General features: G+C 32.0%; 1 non-coding gene across 1 annotated transcript; it reads left to right on the top strand.

Annotated features, from left to right (window-relative positions):
- Nucleotides 1-422: 422 nt before the first annotated feature.
- LOC141565210 (U6 spliceosomal RNA) lies at nt 423-525 on the top strand. The gene has a single exon (XR_012488894.1). It is a non-coding gene; the product is annotated as a U6 spliceosomal RNA (small nuclear RNA).
- Nucleotides 526-13,258: the final 12,733 nt, after the last annotated feature.

Below are 13,258 nucleotides of genomic sequence, written 5' to 3'. Positions count from 1 at the left end.
GACTAAAAACTTTTAAAAAGTTAAAAAAAAAACAAAAAACAAAAAACTCCAGACAATGTATCCAGAATAACCAAAGGATTTATGATACCTTGAGAAACTAAAACACATAATCACCTAGCTACTTTCCTAGAAATTATCATTCTTATGACCATGTCAGAAAGGTATCTAGAGTTTTCCAGTGATGTAGTTATGACCTTCCTAACTCCACTTACGTCTGAGTTGTCTTCTGAAATCAACTGAAACTGCCACTGATTTCCATGATAGTGGCCAATGTCTATCTCTGAGGTTCAATATTCTTCTGAAGAGAAAACCTTATTCCACACCAACCTCATACATTAATAATCTCTGAACAACTCAGCTTAATGACCATCATTGTCCCTTGACAAAAATGCCCAGAACTTGCAGCAATTAGTTTCCTCATTGTGCTTGCTTGGACAACACATATACTAAAATTGGAACAATATAGAGATTAGCATGGCCCCTATGCAAAGATTAGTGTTCATTGATCAAATATAGATTATTAATAGTTGCCTACATTATGTGGTGTTCGGACTAGCTCTCTTAGAAGAGGAGTGATAAGGTGAGACTCATGTGGATGGTCAAAATATGGAGTTCATTTATTCCAAATTCTCTCAGCCTTATACATCTGAATACTCTTATATGACCAAAGCAACACTGCACATGAGCTAACTATATACTGCACATGAGGGACCGCATACACAACTTGCTATTGTATGTAGATGACTCTTTGCCACTTGGAATCACTCTGCTTCAGTTGCAGCACAAGTTGTCACCACCCTGACTTCTCAGGAAGTCTGAAAGCCCTTAGGGGAGATGGGGAGCAGAACCCAACATTGCTAGCAGGGTCCCTCTGGGCTCTAGGATCCTATACCTCACCCAACTTCCTCTATCTGTGGCCCTCTACACTTTAGTAATTATATAATGACTAACAATTAAGCTTTTTCCTACAATGAGTTTGTATGAAACCTGGAAAAGCATTATTTAGTGTGGGAGAAAAAATTAATATTATAATATAACTAGAGATAAAAATTGTAAAAAGAAAAATTGACCAAGAAGCAGTCTCTCTTTGATATTTGTCTAAAGGTAGTTTACCAATATGTGAGTGACATTTAATGATTATTGATTTGTAAGAGGCATCATGTTGCAGTGCAAAAAAAGAAAACTTTAGCTAAAAACAATCTAGATTTGAGTCTAATCTATGAAAGATATTGGCCAAGTCACTAATTTCTCATTGGCCCCAGAGAGGTATTGAATGATAGCAGATTTACATCAGTGGAGGGTCTTTCCTCCCTGGGAGTTTTCTATGTTAATGAAATAATGGCCCTGGTTTAAAGTCTATTCAGATACAAACTTAGGTATTATTTTATTTTTGTATAAAATAAAGTTTTCAAGTTGGGCTTCTTTGCAATATTGCTTCTCTCCTGAAGTTGATATTGCCCACCAAGACTTTGTGGCATCTTTTCCTAACAAATAAAGCCGTTCTTATCACAGCTTTGAGTAGGCGAATTCTTTCTCTGCAGACCAGTCCTTAGAACTTTGGAAACATAGAGAGAGAACCACACCCCCATCTCTGCCTAGTATCACACCCTCTTCATATTGACCCTAGGAGTTAAAATTGTATCAAGGACATACTCACGTATTGTTGTCAGGTGCCATCACATAATCCAGCATAAGGTAACAGAACTTGGTCATGAATTTTCAGAGTCAAATATTAAAAGAATACTGTAAAGGATAAAAATCATCACAGTGTGATTAAACATGTATTATTGTCATGGCTAAAGATGAAGCATATCTTGTGTGTTTTTAGACTTTGATTATGAATTTAATCAGTCTGTACATACCTGAGTGATCCCATATATAAAACACAGCAGCACAAAGAATGTAATGACTTTGTTGTTTACGTTCATGGTGTCATATCTTAAATCCATTCATCCTGAGCAAAGGAAGGGGGGAGAACTGAAATAAAAAACAAAAAATATTTTTTTCTCAACTAAGTGATTAAACACAAAATCTATCAGAAATAAACAGAGCCTGTACCTGACAGCCTTACAAAGTTCTAAGCTTATTAGGGGAGAAGTTAAATCTGGTGGAAGAGATACAAACATATGCATCCTCAGTTTTATTTTTATGTTCTGACATTGTTATGTTACTTCAGGTAGTTCAGTGCAAGGGAAATTGAAATTCTGCCAAAGTGAATATGTATTCTTTTCAAATAAGCCTTTTTCTTTAATTAGAAACCAACCAATTTGAAGCCTTTTTAAAATGATACATAAACCAGACCACTTATTCTATGACTTTTTATAAAGCTGGACATTGTCCCCTAAGACTGAAATCATCTATTATTAAAAGAATCTTATTATAATAATAAGCTTTGAATCATTGATTCAAGTTGGCTTGAGTACCTGTCATTTTAATAGTGTTGTGTAACCTCTACTTATGCTTCATATATTTAAGAAATTATAACTTATTTTCAAGAGAGGAATAGATAACAGAATAATACAAATCAATGATGAATATACTATGCTATGTATAGGAAATCTACAAAATGTTTTATTTGTACAATATATTAAAGCTTGCATGTCAAGATATAATTTATCTTTTTAGAAATAAAACTATAAAAATGTTCTTATATGCATATGTATGTTGGCAAGATTTATACATAGCATCATACATATTAGTTTTAGATCTGGATGGTACCTCAGATGACATCTAGTCCAGTCCCCTCATTTGACATATAAGCAAACTGAGACTCAGAGATGATAAATGACTTTCAATGTGGTACAGGTAAGTACATTGGAGAATCAGAACTCAAATACAGGTATTCTTGACTATAAATTCAGACTTATTGCACTACATAAAGTAATTCAAACAAGAATTAGATACCTACTATGCACAAAGTATCATACTACTAGGCACTGGAGATACAAAAGCAAAAATGAAATAACTTCATCCCCTCAAGGAGTTTACATATTGGTATGAGGATATAATATGTCCTGAGGCAAATAAATTCAAAATGATTGCTATGGGAAAGTGTACTAACAATGGGGGGAGGGAGAGAAAGGAGGGGGCGGTTCATGAAAGCCTTGCCATAGGAAGCTGCAGTTGACCTAAGCTTTAAAGGAAATTGAAATTTTTAAGATGTGGAGAGGTGAAGACAAGGAATTGCATTTCAGGCATGGAGTATACACTAATTGAAGTATATATATAATACAGATAGAACATATATATACATAAAGCAAATATGCTTTATGTATATATACACTTTATCTGTGTGTATATATATATATATATATATATATATATATATATATATATATATATATATATATATATATATATATATATATAGGCTTTATGTATATATACACTTTATCTGTATATATACACTTTATCTGTATATATATATATATATATATATATATATAGGCTTTATGTATATATATGTGTGTGTATATATATATATATATGTGTATATATATGTGTGTGTATATATATATGTGTGTATATATATATATATGAAGCCAAATTTGGTGGGTTGTTTTAATTTTAGTTTCACCAAGTCTGAAAAAGGCTATTTTGATGTTTGTTTGTTTATGCTATTTGACTCAGGGAAAAAATATGATGATGTCTAGTCTATATCTTAGGAAGGACATCTTTGTGGCTTTGAATAGAATAGATTTTGAAATCATAAAACTACTCAAAAATTTACTATGTAACTATGAACAAGCAATTTGTCTGATCCCCCATAATTTTATAAAAGAGCATTATTTAAACAATATACTTTAAAAAGTTATGAGGAACTTCTTGAGGGGTCTCCTGAATTTGTTTTCTTGAGCTGGCATGTGGTACAGACATATTGAACTCAGAGTATATAGGAGATCCTGGACATGTCAAGAATAAAGTACCTCTCCCTCCTAAGCTGACATAATTTGTTATTTGCAACCTAAGCTGAACTCACAGTGTGTTCTTGGGAATCAAGTTCGGCTCTAGTCAGTTTGCACCAAAATGATAGACTGGTTTGTGTAGCTGGAAGCCTTGTAGATAAGAAAAACATCCTGTTTTCATGGTCTAGTAGTTCCTATTGGAAAAGAATGAATGGTGTTCTTGCCATTGCTTTTCTCCTCTCCTTTGAGAGGGGATTAATCCTTTTACTCTCCCCTATGACTTTCCATTTTCCTTGTAATTTAAATGGCCAAAGCTTTGGCTGCACTTCTGTACTCTTTGCAATAAGAAGGTCCCACACGTATATGCCTTTTTCTGTAATAAATCTAGTTACAACATGTGCCTTATGGATTTGTGATTTTGTTTTTGTTAACAAACTTGAGGAGCATTATAAAATGTAAAATAATATTATTTTTGCATAAATAAATGATTTTGGAGTATCTTTATATATATGTCTATATGTATATAGACATATATATACACACAAATTGAGACACATTAGGGTTATATGACTTGCTCCAGATCATAAAACTATTTCAGAAGCAGGTCTTAGACTTAAAACAAAAGTCTCTATTCCACTACTCCTACTACATTTTCTATCATAATTATACAAAGAGAAATTAATAGTAAAAATCTGAACTCGGGCCCATGAACTTCAATTGGAAGTCCCAATGTTTTTTCCAATATTCAATTATACATTGCTAAATTACTTGTCTAAGGTAAACGTTTTTGTTTTTGTTTTTGTTTTTGTTTTTTTTTTTTTGAATGTACAGTCAATTTATCTTACTTTAGGGATAGGGTTTAAGAAAAAAAAACAATATGGCTCTATTTAAAAACAAAATAATGAGGGAAACAAATGTTTCATTGCAGGGTGTAGGGGTGGGATTTCCCACAAATGGGGTAATATGCCAGATTTTATAGAATAACTTACCAAATATAACAATGGGAGGGCCTGGTATGATGCTGACACTATTCCTGACAAGATCTTTCTGCAGAGTGAGCAGAAATCACACCTGGTGGAAAATGACAAATGACTTTGGTTCATCCTTCTCTGATTAAATTACCTGTTTTCCACCTCCCCTTGGGTGGATAGAAAATGAAAGGAAAGGACAGAAAAAAGAGGATGAAGAGAGAAAAAGGAAATGATGAAGGGAGAAAGAAAAGATGGAAAGAAGAGAGAAATGAACAAAGGTAGAAAGGTAGAGAGAGACGAGGAAAAGGAAAGGGGAAGGAGGTAAAGAAACTATGAAAGAGGAAAGAGAGGGAGGAAGCAGAGGAGCAAAGGAAGAAGGGGGAAAGGAGGAAAGCTGAGAAGAAAGTAATGGAGAAAGGAAGGAAGGAAGAAAGCAAAGAAGAGATAAGAGAAGGAAGGGAGGAAGAAGGAAGGGAGAGAAAAGACAAAGAGTGAAGAAAGAGAGAAGGAAAAAAAGAAAAATCCTATTCATTTTTTTTTTTTTTTTTTTTTTTTTTGCTGAGGCAATTGTGGTTGCACTACTTATCCAGAGTCACACAGCTAGGAAAGTGTTAAATGTGTGAAGTTAGATTTGAATTCAATTCCTCCTGACTTCAGGGCTGGTGCTCTATCCACTTTACCACCTACATTCACCCATATTTATTTTTAAAGTAAAGGCAGATATAGTTTCCTGACACTCATAGTATGGACAAAGATGAGTAGGATAATTGTCCAGTATCAGTGAAAAGCATCTGTTTTTCTCTTTACCAATGAAGAAGACTTGTATTAGAGATGACTGATTGAGCAAAGAAATATCACACTCCATTCCAAGCTCTCTTAAGGCAAATTTTCTCATAAACATGAGAGGAAGACTTAGATTAAGATAATTTCTACTGTCTTATAGACATGTTAGATGATCATGTTGTCTTAAAGATTATAATTATTATGATAATTCATCATTTATTAAATATTTATAATACAGATTTTAAAATTGTAGATTTATTTTTCCAAGTATTGATGAATGTTTATCATGTGGTATTAAATAAAAATCTCAAGATTTTAATTGCAAATTTTTGTCTATCATTATCTACAGTAAATATATGAAGGAAAGGTGAAATTGAGTGATCTATATATACTGAATATTATATATTATAATTTTCTTTTAGTGTAGGATTGGAACATGAAGAACTTGGTTCACTGTTTCAAGTCACTTCATAGGGTAATTCTCAGTGAGATATAGACAAAATGGGGTTTGATGAGTCTAACAGCATGTAAAAAAGACAATTTCTATTTGTCTTAAAAACTCAATGATATAGCAATGATTATGCTTCTGGGATACATTTAACCATCATGTCACCACTCAAAAAACACTGACCCATTTTATCTAATGGGAGTAGAAAGAGTAGAAATAGATTACTATTATGATCTATTGTATAGAAATGCCTGTTAATAAAAATCAGCTAATTAGAATTCTTTGACAACAATATTTTCTTGTTTTATCATCAATCTGTGTAACATTTTATCAATCTAGCACTTCAAAGGTCTTATTTCCTCCATTATGAGGGTTCAAATGAAATTACTCACACTATTTAAGAAAAAATAGTGTAGAAGCATTATAAATTTGTTCAAAACATTAGTGAAAGCTATTTGTCACAATTTAAGAAGAGACCAGAAGTTAATTGCAGTAATGGTAAAACTTTTATTCACTTTATTCACTACTCCTACTCCATTTACTTTTATAATTACACAAAGAGAAATTAAAAGTAAAAATCTGAACTCAGGCCCATGAACTTCAAGTGGAAGTCCCAATGTTTTTTTTTTTTTTTCTTTTCTTTTTTTTTTCAATATGCAATGATACATTGCTAAATCACTTGTCCAAGGCAAACATTTTTTTATTTTTTGGAAAGTACAGCCTATTTATCTTACTTTGTATATCAATCTCTACAAGTAAATATATAAAGGAAACATGCTCCTATACATTGAATACAAGAACTCTAAAATCATTAATTTTAGATATTTTCAGGAGGAAAATTGCAAGTATGAGATTTAACCATGTGAGTAAATTACATTGCATGCTTGATAAGCAAAATACTTTGCAATGTGTATCATTTAAATAAAACTGACTTTGTAGGGAAGAAGTATTATTATCATTGAATTTTAGAAGCATCTGTGGATAAGAAGAAAAACTATTAAAAGTATAGATATCTTAATCAGTGGCCAACGCATTGTTCTGATTTAGAGGAAAGCTCTCTAATTGTCCTTTGGGGATCTACTTGCCTCATCAGTTAGCTGCAGGTGGAGAAGATGGCCACCAAGATAATCCCTTTTCTAATTATATATTAGAAGACAAGAAATTCTTCTACAAGGGTGCATTGGATTCTTTGAATGTGAATAGACCTAGGAAGTCTAACTATTTTGGTGAGGTCATGAAAAAGACTTCAATTTCCCATTGGGAGTCAGTCTAATCTCCTCCTCATGCTCAATTCTGGACAAAATTCATTGCTCAGTTATGAGCCATCTGCGATGTCTTTTTAGGATATATGTACTGGTAAGTTATTCATTCACTTGAATATCATACTCTATATAGCAGATAGCCCTCATATACTTTTTGCTATACTAATATTTGTGCTGAATTTTAATTATTATGGATTTAATTTTAATTTAATTTGGCATTCTAGAACTTGATAAGCACAATATCAAATTCACAATTGAACAATTTTTCCAACAACTCACTATCTCTGGAAAAATCTCTCCTTTACTTTGTTTTTATGCTGGACAAACTACATGATAATGACAAATATTTCAAGATTCTCTTTGAAAAAGAATTGCCTTCTTAACAAAATTATTGTTCCTTTGATACCATAGATCTCAGAGTCTTGAAGAGTCATGATCACTGAAGAATTGAAGATATAGGACACATAGAAAGAGACCTGCCTAACAGTCATTCAGCTCCATTGCCAATGGGATAGCTCACGTAGACTATAGATATACTGTTCCAACCCCACCTCCATAAACAAGTTGAATCTGAGCCCTGAGGATTTGGGAAATTCTTTTTCTAACAGCACAACTAATGAGTTTTCACTAGTGTGGTTCCCATGTATGATTATCATTTGATATGAGCATTAATCAGTCATACTTAATTAACACTCAAATAAGGTTTTCTAAGATATTCTAGAAAAAGTATCCAAAACAACATAACACAAAATATCCAACCCCTTCAAAAATAGGGCACAACCCCCAAACTCCATATATAGCCAGAGCAAAAATGGCTTTAGCTTAAAGAGCACATCATATGGAGGGGCATCTCACAGTTCCTGGAAGTCCTTTTTCTGGAGCCCTATGGGTGTTCCACTTAGTTATGCTGTGGGATCCTTGAGGAACTTTCAATTTGCCTTTCCTCATTGTATCTAGTCTATCATTAGCTCTTACTTCAAAACACTGTCACTGAATGCTACTCTCCTAAGCAATGCTGCTAGGATTCCTATATCAAAGAAAAGTCCATATACCTCCTAAGTTCACAAAGTTTACCTCTGTTCAAGTTGGGGAAGGAGGAAGAATAGCTATTTTCCTCTGGCCATCATTTCCTTCTTTGTAGTTTAAATGCTTAAATCTTTTATTTCAATTATCTTTTCAGTTTTACTAAGCACCATTCAAGTACTAGACTCAGTGATAAGAACTTTATATATCTTATCTCATTTGATCTTCATAATAATCCTAGGAAATGGATGCTATTATTATTTTAGAGTTGAGAAAACTAAAGAAGACTTGTGCAAGTGACTTGCTCAGGATCACTAATCTAATAAGTGTGAAAGGCTGGATCTGAAGTTTAAGTTTTCCTGACTGTAGGATCAGCATTCTATATACTGAGCCATTTTCTGGTCTGAATAGACTTCATAGAGAGCATCAGTTTAACGACTTACAAAGATATCTAAATTAATTAAGTAGTTTAATTAGTACAATAGAGGTCCTCAGGCCTTATTTATGTAGTGCTTCAGAGAATGATGTGTATTACAGAAAATCATTCAGTTTGTCAACAAAGATTTGATTTAAAAAAAAAAAACAAATAATGAGATTAATGAAAACATTAAACAATGAAATATTTAATATAAGAGTTTTAAAGGAAGTAAACACAAGTTAACAAAATTCTTTTTTTTTCCCCTCTTTATCCCTCAAGTCAATATGAAGCTGTGTAACTTTTGGAAATATATTATTTTGTTTTAAATATAAATTTTTTCAAATAGTGTTTTGTTTTGATTCTGAGGTGTTAGATACAGTAGTGAGTTTGGAGTAGTAGGTTTAGAGCACTAAGTTTGGAGCCAGGAAGATCTGAGTTGAAACCTGGACTCAGACATTTACTATATTTATGATTCCAGAAAATTCACTTAACTTCTGTAAGACTTAGTTTCTTCAACTCTAAAATGGGAATAATAATAACACCTACTTTTCAGAATTGTGGTGTAGATTAAATGAAATACTGTTTTACTACACTTGCATTTACTACTTGCATTTAGCATATAGTAATAATGTGTTTAATAAGAGCTTGTTTCCTTCATTCTTTTTATGTCGCTTTTTACATTTTCAAATACATACAAAGATAGTTTGCAAAATTATAGCAAACATGATTTTCAATGAAAGTAATAACAAGAAATAATAATACTAATAAGACAAGAAAAAACCGGTAAATGTTGGCGGGGATGTGGGAAAATGAGATATTAATGCATATTTGCTATAATTATGAATTACTTTCATATAACTTATTCAGACATTCTTTAATAGATGGGCATCTATTCATTTTCGAATTCTTTTCTACCACAAAAAGAACTGCTACCAATACTTTTGTACATGTGGATTCTTTTCCCTCCTTAATGATCTCTTTGAGATATAGATATAATAGTAGCATTATTGGATCAAAAGGCATGAGCTCTTTTAACCATAATTTCAAATTGTTCTCTAAAATGGCTGGATCAATTCATAATTCCACAAAAAAATTCATTAGTATCCCAGTTTTCCCACATCCCCTCCTAGAGTTGACATTATCTTTTCCTATCATCTGATCCAATCTGAAAGGTGTGAAGTTTTCCTTTCTTCTTAATCTTAATCTTACTTTACATGATTTTATTTATATCTTTCCATATTTTCTTGTATTTTTGATATTTTTTTCATTTTTCAGCACTAAAATGTTATCACTAAAATGTGGATTTTAATAATACCTGTAGTTTCTAACTCAATTTGAGATTTGAGATGACAAAATGTATATAAAGCATTTTTAGATTTTATAGAAAAGCCATTGAAAATTATTATTTATATGTGTACTGCTGAATGAAGATAGAGAAAACCATGCAACATTTATGTTACCTTACTTCAAATAATCCTTCACTACTGCCAAACAGTTTTATTATACCTCCCTTGTCAATTCAACATATCACTTTCCACAAAGATAATTCCAAATCTTTCCATACCCACTCAAACCTTCCATGGCTTCCTCTTCCCTACTCTTTGCTCAGAATGTTGTCTAATATTTTACAGGAAAAAAACCAAAAACAGAAATAAAAAAATTGAGGACATCTATCGTGAACTCCCTCTTCCTCAACTCATTACGCAAATATTTTCTGTGATAGTTTCCTTTACCCTTTTGTGGCATGATGAAGTGACCTTACTCCTAGGTTACCAAGATTCACCCCTTTAAATGTTCAAGTAATCCCATCTCCTCCAATAGATTGCTTTCTTTGTCATTTCCATGCCCTCATTAATTTTCAGTCTCTCTTCATCTAATGACTCATTACCTTCTGCTTACAAGCATGTCCATATTGCTCCCATGCTGAAAAAACAAACAAACAAACAAACAAACAAAAAAAAAAAAACAATTCACTTGATTTTTTTCATTTCTACTAACCATCTCACATTTCTCCTGCTCTTTGTGGTAATCTTCTTAAATAATTCATCTACAATAGGTTCCTGTTTGTTCTCTTCTCCTATTCCCTTCTTAACCCCTTATAATCTTATCTCTGAGCATATCATTCTACCAAAATTGCCCATCCCAAAGTCATTAATAATCTTTGATTTTTCAAATCCAATGGCCTTTTTTCTATTTTTTTTACTAATCTTGACTTTTCTGTAGTTTTTGACATAATTGATCATTTTCTTTTGATAGTCTCTTCTCTTTAGGTTTTCAGGATAACACCTTCTCCTGGTTCTTTTCCTACCTCTTCAACAAATTCTTCTCCATGTCATATCCAAATCATGTCCTCTAACCATAGGTGATCTTCAAATGATTGTCTTTTTCTCTTCTCTCTATTTTTCTAGATACCAAAGCAATATATCTTTATGCTGATGATTCTCAAATCTATTACCTATAAGATCATATAAGATATAGTCTGTTAGGCATTCAAAGATCTTCATAATTAATCCCTTTCCTGCCTTTCTAATCTTCTTATAATTTTGATCCCTGATATAATTCTTTTATCTAAGACACTGGCTTTCTGGCTGTTCCAAGAATAAGGCTCTCCATTTTAGAATTTTATTTGGTTATCTCTCATGCCTAGAATGCTCTCTGTTCCTTGAGTTTTGATCTCTCTAATTTTCTTTAAGTCCCAACTAATTCTTTCTTTAATAGAACTTTTCAAACTCTCTTAATTATGCATTCCTTCTTTTTTATCACTTCTTTTATATAGCTTGTATTTTATAGCTATTTTTTTGCATGCAATCTTCTCCATTAAATTATTAACTTTTTGAAGACAAGCTGTGTTTTTTGCCTCTTTTTTGTATTCCCAGCACTTAGTAGAGTGCCTAGCAAATAGTAGTCACTTAATAAATTTTTATTAATTACTTGATAGAAGAAAGATGCTAGAAAATATGGGTGGATAGAGAGATAAATTGAACCCCTAACCTTTCTCCTCACTGGGGAAGCTTCTATTACTCCTTATGTTTTGTCAAATTTTATATCTTAGAGAAATCCTTGATACACTTTGATTAGTGATTTATCCATAATGACAAAACTAGTGTATACCAGAGATGGAACTTCAACATTGGTCATGTTGACTCCAATTTTAGTCTTCTATCCACAACAACTTGCAATATATTTTATTTAACATTGAAATTACAACCTATTTGAATTATACTACAAATTTAGTTTCATAATGCCATAACTAAATTCAGTGCTGTCATAGTGTATGTATATGCCTTTTTCTTCACTGAATTGAACCATTAGTCACAGAATCCTTGACCCAAGTTAATACTTAGAAAAGTTAATTTCAATTTGTCTTTTCTCACCTGTATCTTTGTAAAACCGTTATAGAAAATGACACCTATCTAAATGCTAGATGGCTTTTAGAGACTGATTTCTTTCTTCCAAAAAGGATGCCAAATTACTTGGCAGTTTTGATTTTCAGTTTATTCATGCTTATAGGAACTCCTTCTGTTTCAAATTTCTGTAGTATTCTGTAGCCTAAGTGCTGGTGGAAAAGGAATGTATTATTTTACAGTTGAAAATATTACATTTATTTATCATTGGAATCCATTTGTTGTTTTATAGAACTAAGATCCTCCAGGGAGAATCACAAATCCACATGTTATCCCTGAGTGTGAGATTTTGCATTTGATGCTCTGATTTAACTGACAGATGTGTAAACTGCATATGCTTAAATGATTTCCCATTGACTTTCACAGCTGTATAGTAGATACTGAAGAATGTGAATTATTTTAGAGATGATAGGCAGAAATAACACTACTTGAAATCTACAAGTAGAACACTAATTTACAAATGTAAAATTTAATTTATTTAAATAGGTCCCACATTCTACTCAGTAACGTTGTAATGGAATCCTTAATTTAATAAAATGGCTATTAATATTTACTTGCAAATGAAAATATCAGTTTAAAAAATATCTCCAGATATTTTTGTATAACATCAGACATTTTCTGAGGGACTCTACTTAATTTACATAGGTCCAAAGTGACTAGTGTCAGCTTAAAGACATCGAGAAAGGAAATAATTGATAATCTTCAGAATTTGAGTTCGTTGAATGATGGTATATTAGAGAAAGAGATTTTTCATTCTATATGTTCACAATTTATGTTGGAAAGTAAAACTTAATGTCTTTTCAAAATACCTCTTTCTATTATATTAGAATTGAAATTGAAAGTGGGTTTCAGTTGCATGAACCTGAGATTAAGCTTAAAGCAAAATTTTACTGATAATCTAAAAATTTTGGTTGAAGCTAGATAGTAATTCTTTATTATCTTCTAAGCATAAACACATATTACACACACATACACACCTATGCATATACATATGTTTATATAGAACTATGGCTCATTTAACATAGTGAGTTTTTGCTTAATAAA

This window comes from Sminthopsis crassicaudata, chromosome 3, assembly GCF_048593235.1.
Source record: "Sminthopsis crassicaudata isolate SCR6 chromosome 3, ASM4859323v1, whole genome shotgun sequence".
Taxonomy (NCBI): Eukaryota; Metazoa; Chordata; class Mammalia; order Dasyuromorphia; family Dasyuridae; genus Sminthopsis; species Sminthopsis crassicaudata.
The sequence above is the reverse complement of the archived record's forward strand: the minus strand, read 5'-3'. Positions and strand labels throughout refer to the sequence as shown.